Below are 8599 nucleotides of genomic sequence, written 5' to 3' on the forward strand. Positions count from 1 at the left end.
GTTTGCTCTTATTGAATAAGATACTTAATATATCAAAGTTCTACATGCCATTTCATTAACATCTCATGTAAAGTACCTAGTTGTTTTTTGTAGCTAGGGTCATAGCCTAAGCTTAAACTGGATTTGTGTTGTTTTTGCCTTAGGATTTGAGCATATTTGGGCATGTCTACAGAGCACAGAGTAGGCCTCTTTACAGACAAAGAAAAAAATGCATGTTAACTGAAGAAAGGTGGGAAGTTCACTTGGTGGTCTCTGTCTAGTTAGAGGTATAAGGCTTGTTGTACTATGTTATTGATTCCATGATCTTATGCCTGTAAATGAAATTAGTATTATCTCATTTTCTGTTGCTAATAACACAATGGCATAAATCTGAGCAGTTTTAAAGCAAAAAGCTTACATTCATAGTTACGGAGGTACAAATCAAGGGTCTGCCCTCTGCTCTTGCTGGCAGAGTACTGAGTGAGTACAGAACATTATATGACAAGAGACAAAGCATGTGTGTTTGTGTGTTTTCTGGCCTCTTTATTCTTAGAGAGCCACTGGGATTCTATCATGGGGACACCACCTTTATGAGTTTACCTAATCCTAATCATCTACCAAAGGCCTCATCTCTAAATACCACAGTCAGAGTAAGTTTACATTCTTTTAGTATGTCATAGGAGAATTAAAATCCAGAATGAGTTTTGAGGTATCAAACAGGACTCATACCATACCAAGTATATAATTGGAGGTCTAAAGGCAATGGCAACAGGGGATGGTGCCTCTGGTAAACTGATTTTGGTTCAGGCAACACGGCCTTAAGTAAGTCAGTAGTCTCAGCACATATGGCACAGCAGAGGGAGAGGGAATGGAGGAGAAAGTGGGAGTAGTTGTTGGCTTTGGAAGCAATGGAAGAAAACACTGATTAGCCAGAGGAAGAAGACTGAATGCTATAGATCCACACAGAAGACTAATTCTTAGTAGGCACCTGTGCAAATCCCTAAGGATTTTTAGAATCATTTGGCTGTGAGTAAGGGACTGAGATTCTACTATAATTCTATTTATAACTGTTAGTCTGCTGTAGCTTAGGAAAATTGGCTACATATAAATTTCTAATATCTTAGACTATTAGCTTTTCTAATTTGAAGCTAAACAGTTACTTGGTAAAGTCATCTTTTATCACTTTTCTAAAGCAAGAATCCCTATCTTTTTAGTAATGGAAATTATTAGTGGTAATTAATTTTATAACATAGTAGTACTGAGTTTACATCATGTGTACAGTTTAAAGAGAAAATACAAAACACAGTGACTTTTTTTTTATATGTGCAGGTACTGGGGCTTGAACTTATGGCAGCGTCTCCCTCCCTTAGCTTTATCCACTGAAGGATGATGCTCTACTACTTGAGCACACCTCCACTTCCAAAGACTTTTTGCTACTTAACTGGAAGTAAGATTTCATGGACTTTCCTGCCTGGGCTATCTTCAAATGTAGTCTTCAGGTCTCAGCTCCTGAAGCTAGATTACATGTGTGAGCCACTGGTGCCCAGCTGGCTTAATTTTTGTAAAGGCTTATAGGGTAAAAAAAATGCAATAAGAAATAAAATTAGTAAGTTATTTCATGTATTTATAATTTTATATTAAATTAGTATTTTATATTGTTAAAAATCTCTATTTTTTAAATTTAATTTTGTTTTATTTGTGAACATACTATACAGAGGGGTTACAATTGCATGGGCAGGATAATGCGTACATTTCTTACCAAGCATTGCATCCTCCTCCTTTGTTTACCCTTCACATCCCTTCAAAAATCTCAATTTATAAATGACTTCCCTAGTTTTCCCCATTACTATACATCTGTATCCTTATTTAAGAGATGTTCAATTTTTACATTATATTTTAAAATACTTATTATTTTATGCATATAAATATTTATTTTAGCTATCACAAATAGATTATTGATTTATCTGGTGGTTTACTAATATAATTTAAATATTTAATTTTGAAATTTTAGGAAACATTTTCTCAAGTTTGGCAAATTATAACAGAATTTAGATTATCTGAATTTTCATTTTTCTAGCTCACATACATTCTATTTTTATTCTTCCCAGGTTAAAATGCCAGTTTCCTAGGATTGGTCTGGTTTTGAAATTTGCTTTTGTTGAGTGGGGGAAAAACCAGGTAGCTTGAGGAAAGTTTCAAAAATCCCAAGTCATCTTTTGCCTCATTATCCTTACAGATGCCTATCTCCTTGTCTTTAAAATTGATTCATATGTCATCTGGTTATGCTGGATAATGATCATGGTGTGTTCAACCCCAAGGCTGCTATTAGACTCCCCTCAAGCTGTACAAAACATCAAAGAGTTGTTGACAGTCCTGAAGACAGATATAGAAACTATTTTCTTTTTCAACCTAAAGAAAATCCTTCTAATCTGTCTATGATTGTATAGCCCCTGCAGATGGGAAAGCTATTCAGTAAGTCCTGGCCTGGTAACCAGATAAGTCTTTCCCCTTTTGGGAAGTGAGGCTATTCCCTGTAGCATGCTTTGAAACCATATCATTAACACTGACAAATCTGGACTATTAGGATTACCATTTTGTGATTAAGGAATTCCTTGATCTTTCTTAGTGTTTTTTTTTAGTAAAGAAAACCCTAAAAAAAAACTTAAACCATAGATGAGAACTTTTCTTGAACAACTGAGTCAACCCTAGTATAATTCTGTCATTGAGAAAAGAAAATCTTGGTTAAAGTTGACTGTTGTTTGAGTTAGTTGCTCTAAGATGCTCTACATATGGGGACTACTCTCAGAATCTCTTGGAGTGTTTAGAATGTAGAGATTTCTGAATCCAAATCTTAGGGTGGGGACATGGAATGGGAATACTATCTTAAACTATTCCAGGTAATTTTTATGTATGTCAATGTTTAACAACTGCTTCTCTCAGATAAGAGTGGTTCTTTGGTATAGAAAATACTTTTTTTTTCTTTCAGCATTGCTGAGAATTGAGCTTAGTGCTTCATAAATATTTAGCAAGCACTCTACCACTGACCAACACCCTCAGACCTAGGAAACTTCATGAATGAACTTCCTTGATTTTGAAATAAAGCTAAGGCTATTCTGAATAAAACTGAGCAATAAAACAAAGAGTCAAATTCTTGGAGTAATAACAAATCAACAGGAATTTGGGGATTTTTTCCTGGTAACTTTTAAAAGGAGGTGGTTAGACAGGTCCTAGGAACTTAAAAAAGAATGTGGAGGGCAGGACCATGGAAAAATAGTAGAAGGGGTTGTGAAGAGAATGATGGCCAGGCAAAGAAATTCACTATGGTGGGAATGGCCAATATCAGTGTCACATTGTTCTCTATTTTGTATCATTTCCTTTGCTTTTTTTCCATCCATAGGAAATCACAGTGAGGGGTAGCGAGGCAACAAGTTCAGGAATCTAGATAAAAGATTTAACCTAGCCAAGTCCTTTTTCAAGTATCCTTGGCAATGTGGAGAAAGGTTCTAGGTTTCCCAGTCTCGCTAGATGATAATTTGCAAAGGCCATTCTAATTACATAGCTATCATTTATTTTATTAGGCATCAGGCAGGCATATATTAGATATTTTCATGCTTGGATATACTATTCAGTCCTGCAAAGTCAGTATTCTATTGCTAGCATATGGGTGAAGAATTGAGACAAAGATTAGATAATTCCTCAGATCAGTCAATTAGTTCACTGTAGAGCTGGAATTCAAGCCCAGATTTACTTGATTCTAAATCCAGTCTCTCCTTCCGTATGTTATATCACACTCCTCAGAGACAAACAAAGGCTTTGGCTGCTTTATCTAGAATACTACCTTCAGGTCAACTGCTTCTTCCTCTTCCACACTTGGACCCAATGAGAGGAGTAATAGCAACAATATTCTCTCTGTTCTGTTCAGTTAGGACCTCCAGCTCACTAAGAAAATTCAGTCAGTATAACAATCAATTTGCTGTTGCATCTTTCCTTCTTTCCATTGCCAAACTTCTTTTCTTCCAAACATGCCAAGGTAGGCCTGCAACTTACTTCCTCATACTTCATCCTCCAGTAGAAATGGGCTTATCTATCCACGTATAGCAACAGCAGGTCGCAGAAGAAGGTGACCTGGGAAAGGTAGGGCCCATCATGTCCCAGCTTCCAAACCTGCCTTTCCACCACCATCTGAGATGCAACCTCTCTACTTGCTGTTTGAGGACTTCTTGTCATGAAGGATCTGTGAAGGATCTGAGACCTTATCCTCCTTACAAGCTGTTGTGCATGCTGACAGAAAATATGGGTCTTTAGGATCAAAGTACTTTCACTATTTCCTGCTCAAAGCCCTAGCAGAAAGTACCCAGTGTCATGTTTTTGCCTGTTCCCTTGCCTCGTAGTTCTAATTCAAGAAAACATGGAATTTATATCACAGCTAAGGAACCCTAAGCTTAGGAAACACCCAATCTTTATAATGGGCTGCAAGAAAACTTGCTCAGCCTTGACTCTAGAGAAAGTATTTTATTTGTTACATTAGAGGATAAACAAATGCTCCTTTTCTGGCAGGGGATATCACATCTATTTTGTGAAGCAAAGATTCTTGAAAAGATACTCTTTTACAAAAGCTGTGACTTTGCTCACAAGCAAAAGAAATATGAAAGTTTTGTGTACATTGTCTTCTAGCTCATACTCATACACCCTTCAGATGTAGGGATTAAAGTACACTTGAGTGACTAAAAGAAGGCCAGAAAGTCTTCTTCCTAGGAAGCAGGGGGAGAGAATGGTATAGGAGACTGGAAAGGCAGGAAAGGCCACAGCCTACATGGTCTCACAGACCACTTTAAAAACTCAACTCTATTATAGAACAATGAGAAGATACTTGAGAATTTATGTAAGAAGTGACAGTCTCATGTGCATTTTGAAAGGACATTTTGACTGACAAGTAAAGAAATTGATAGAAATGATCAAATTATATGCAGTTAGACCAAATTAGATTGATAGTAATTGAAAAAACATAGCCTTTTTACAGATATTTGAACATAAAATTTCTAGGGGTTGGTGCTGCAACAAATACAGAAAATGAAGGTAAGGGACACCTTAGATGTTTAATTTGAACAGCTAAAAAATGAGGGAAACGGAAAACAAGAAAGTTCATTAACTCAGTTGGCCTAAACTTTGCAATATAAGACATTATCAGTGAAGCAGTTGGTATCACATTTGGAATTTAGGAGAACAAGCTGATCTAGAAGCACATATGTAGAGATCACACAGATAATGTGGCATATAGATGAATTAGAATTAAAGCCATGAATTAGAAGATATTAAATTGGCAAAAAGATTACAATTAGAACAGGAAAGAATATACAACTGAATTTTGAGATTCTCTTACATCAAACTAGTAAGGAGAGGAGCTGGAATCTGCACAGTGATTAAAGAAACAGTGCTCAGAAAAGGAAGAGAAAAACTAAGAAAATGAAGTGTCAAACGAAGAAGAAGAAATGTTCAAAGAAGAACAGGGATCAAGGCTGGGTATGACAGAGCTTCCTGAAATCCCAGCTATGTGAGAGGAAGATTATATCTAAGACCAGACACCAACAAAAACTGAAGACCCTATCTTGAGATAAACAATTAAAGCCCAAAGGACTGGGGGAATAGTTCCAGTTGTTGAGAGTTGCAAAAGGCCCTGAGTTCAAGACCCAGTCCTGCCCAAAACAACAGCAATAAAACAAAGAACAACAGTCAAAGGGCTGAGTACTGTTGAGAACTCAAGAAAAATGAGAATTGAAAATGTTCCTTATCAATAAGGAAATCAGTGCATCATAAGAGAAGTGACTTGTTCAAAGCCACCATAAATTCTTGTCCCTCTCTATTCCCAAAGAATTTATACTGGGGTCATTTATGTGTGCATTTCATTCTTTCCCCAGGATATAAATTCTCCAGTCTTCAGTTGACTCTACTTTACAGCATTGTATATCATAGCACAATGTCTAGGTCTACTTCAATAACATTCCTGAATTATATGCTTTGTTTTAGTCTGCTTCAAAATAGTTCTTCTTTCTTGCTCTGCCTATTCATGTAGGTATGCCCCAACCATACTTTAAAAAAATGTTGGTTATTTTTAATGCTGTGCTTGGCCTTCCCACTAAACCAAGAAATCAGAATTTTGAGGTGTGGATTGTAGGATTCTTCCTCAGTAGGAAACTTGGGAAATTACTAGCTTAGAGTTAAGTTTGGAAACCACTAGCTTGGCCTCAGACTAAACAGAGCAGGGCATATGATGGAGAAGACATTCAACCCAGAGTCTGATAAATTCTCATTCTAAAACAATATACAATTATATTTCCATTATTCCAATACCAGCTTTCCAGCCATTTTGTCTGGAAGAAGGCCAAAATATGGAAGAGAGACAGAGAGAGAGAGAGACAGAGAGAGAGAGAGAGAGAGGAGGGAGGGAAGGAGAGAGGGAGGAGGAAGGAAAAGAAAAGAAAAGAAAAGCAGGCAGGCAAGAAAGAGAAAAAGAAAGAGAGAAAGAAAATTTTTCACAGGGAAAGAATTTTTGGAAGGAAGAGCAATGGAAACATTTCAAGATACCTTTGCTGTGGAGTCATGGTCCTACTTACTGACGGAATGAAAAGGAACCTCTCATTAGCTGATTGTCAGCACTTGGAACCATAGAAAGAAGAGAAAAAAGGGTAAAAAAAGTGAAGTAGAATGAGAAAGGAAGGATCAAAGTGCATTAAGGCAGACAAAGCCATAAGAAGTGATGGGTATTAGGAAAGGTGATGAGAACATTCCAAAGACAAAGCTCCCCCGAAGTAGGGATTTTGTATATAACCCAGCAATCCTATGGGACTTTATGGTCAAGTTATCACACTGGATGATTCCAAATGGATTTCATTAACCATTATATTCTTTAAAAGAATAGAAAACTGGGTCTTCTAACTACTCAGGAGGCCAAGATCTGAGGATCATGGTTTGAAACCAGCTTGAACAGGACAGTCTAGGAGTCTCTTATCTCCAATTAACCATCAAAAAAGCTGGAATTAGAGGTGCCGCTCAAGTGGTAAAGCAACTGGGGCTGGAGAAAAAAAAAAGGCTCAGGGACAAATGCCAGACCCTGAGTTCAAGGCCTAGAGATGGCACCGATCAATCAATCATAGAGAACACTTTCATGCATTTGAAAGTGATTTCTGACAAAAGTGTTAAGAAATACTGCCTTAGAAATAATACAACTAATATGCTGAAATCAAGCCAGGTGCGGAGTTTGGTTACATCTGTCACCACTTTGTGAAAGGACAGTTCTTGGGGTGGGATTCGGGGTCTCTTACTCCACTCCCCAAGGCTTCCGAAGCCCCTGCCACCCCTCTTAGGTTATTGCAGCGCCCCGCACCCCCCCATTGCTTTACGTTTAAGGAATTCGCTGCTGGTTTCACACTAGTCTTTGTGCTGTTGAATAATAATAACAATAATAATAACGAACTACAATGCAATGGCTAAAAGGAAAAAAAAAAAAACCCTAAGCGGTGCGTTTTCCATGGAAGTCAGTCTCCTGTTTCTTGCAGCCACGGAAGGGGACAGCCCACCTTACTCCTAGCCTTGGTGAACTGTCTCTACCAAGCGTCTGCCAACGCTAAGTTCGGGTGCTTGCGGGCAGGGGTCCACACGGTGCATCCCGGGAGGGGAGGGGCGCTAGCTTGAGAACTGAGCGAGAACTGAGCCCGAAGAAACGTCCATGAACTCCCGAACCCCGCTGGGCCGCTCCGGAGAGCTGGGAGCCCGGTAGGCCGGTGGTGCGAACCCCCACTCCAGGCCCCTGGGGGGGGGCGGGAGGGGTAGGCTAGGGCCCCGGAGGCCGAGCATTAGCGTGCAGTGGGGGCGCAGGGTTGTGGGGTAGTTTAAGGAGGGATGGGCGGGGGGGGGAGGAGGAGGGCGCAGTGGAGACGAGCGACCCGGGTTCCCGACTGACCGGCCGGGGGCGCCGTCGGCGGGGCTCGCGCAGCCGCATTGGGCGCTCCGACTCCGGGGCTCCTCCTCCCGGCTCCGTAGTAAGCATGGCGGCGGCGGTGTTCGTGGTCCCTCGGGTGAAAGAGAAAGCGGGAGCTGCGCGGAGAGGGAGCGAAGAGCGGGGCTGAGGCGGCGCCGTCACTACCCGGGGAGAGAAAAAACCCGACACCCCCGTCCCGCCGGGCTAGGCGGCCGCGGCGGCCCCGCCCCCAGAGCTGGCTCTCCGCAGCTGGAGGTAGAAGCCATCCGGAACCCGAGGGAGCGGCGCCTCCGGGGAGCCGCCGGCCTCCGTCCCCCACCCCTCCCGGAGCGGCGTGAGTCGGAGGTGAGAGCCGGGGCGCTCCCTCCGCCCGGGCCGGGTGAGGCGGGGGACGCCGACCCGTCGCGGCCCCGGCCCGCTGCGGAAACCGTTAGGTTTGAGGCACAGGCTGAGGGCCGGGGACGCCGCCGGCCGGGCTCAGCCCCGTCGAACTGGGGTGGGGTGTGGGGGGGTCCTCGGCCGTCGTCACGTCCCGAAGTCGGGGTGCGGGGGTGGGGGACGAGAGAGAAAAGGTCGAGCGGGTCGGGACGGTAGCCGCCACTGGTCGGGCACCTGCCGGGGGCTCGGGAGAGGCGCGGACGGGGG

General features: G+C 41.8%; 1 protein-coding gene across 1 annotated transcript in view; it reads left to right on the plus strand.

Moving 5' to 3' along the window:
* Positions 1-7996: 7996 nt before the first annotated feature.
* Positions 7997-8599, plus strand: part of Fndc3a (fibronectin type III domain containing 3A) — a 118102-nt gene continuing 117499 nt past the window's right edge. Inside the window, exon 1 of the mRNA XM_013009434.1 lies at positions 7997-8299. The gene's annotated coding sequence lies outside the window, so the exon portion shown is untranslated. The remainder of the gene's footprint in view (positions 8300-8599) is intronic.

The sequence above is a fragment of the Dipodomys ordii genome, unplaced genomic scaffold (genome assembly GCF_000151885.1).
Source record: "Dipodomys ordii isolate 6190 unplaced genomic scaffold, Dord_2.0 Scaffold1, whole genome shotgun sequence".
NCBI classification, from domain to species: Eukaryota; Metazoa; Chordata; class Mammalia; order Rodentia; family Heteromyidae; genus Dipodomys; species Dipodomys ordii.